Source organism: Calidris pugnax, unplaced genomic scaffold (assembly GCF_001431845.1).
Source record: "Calidris pugnax isolate Ruff unplaced genomic scaffold, ASM143184v1 scaffold126, whole genome shotgun sequence".
NCBI classification, from domain to species: Eukaryota; Metazoa; Chordata; class Aves; order Charadriiformes; family Scolopacidae; genus Calidris; species Calidris pugnax.
The window spans coordinates 159,961-160,546 of NW_015090838.1; positions in this window are offsets into that span (position 1 = coordinate 159,961).

Consider the following 586-nt stretch of genomic DNA (forward strand, 5'->3'; position numbering starts at 1 on the left):
CAGGCCGCCGCGATGCACCGGGGAGGGGGGCGGGGGCCGCGGCCCGGCTGGAGCCCTCGGGCTGCCCCAGCCAATGGGGACGCGGCCAGCGCCCGGCAGCCAACGGCGGCTCGCGATCGCCGCACCGCACCCGCCCCTCTGGAGGACTCCACCAATGAGAGGGCGGAAAATGTCCGGCTCGGCCCGCCTTCCTTCGCCTCCGGCCAGTCAGATGCGACGCGGGGGCCGGGCCGTGCGCTCCTGGCCAATGAAAGGGCAGAACGGAGCTTCTGGGCGCGCGGGGACACGGCGCGGCGCGAGGAGGGAAGCCAATGGCGAAGCGGCGCGGCCGACGCCACGGCGAAGACCCCACCCTCGCCCGGGCGGGGAGGCGTGGCCAATCCCCACCCAGCGCCAATCGCATCCGGCAATGCCGAGGCCCCGCCTCCACGAGGGGCGGGGCGGCGGGAGCCGAACGTGGACGGAAACTGCCGAGGGCCGCCGCCCCGCGGCGGAAACACCCGAGCGTGGAGCCCGGGGGGTTGCGGGTTCGCGTCCCCCCTCCGCCCGAACCGCCGTGCGCCGAGCCAAGGACGGAGGCAGCAGC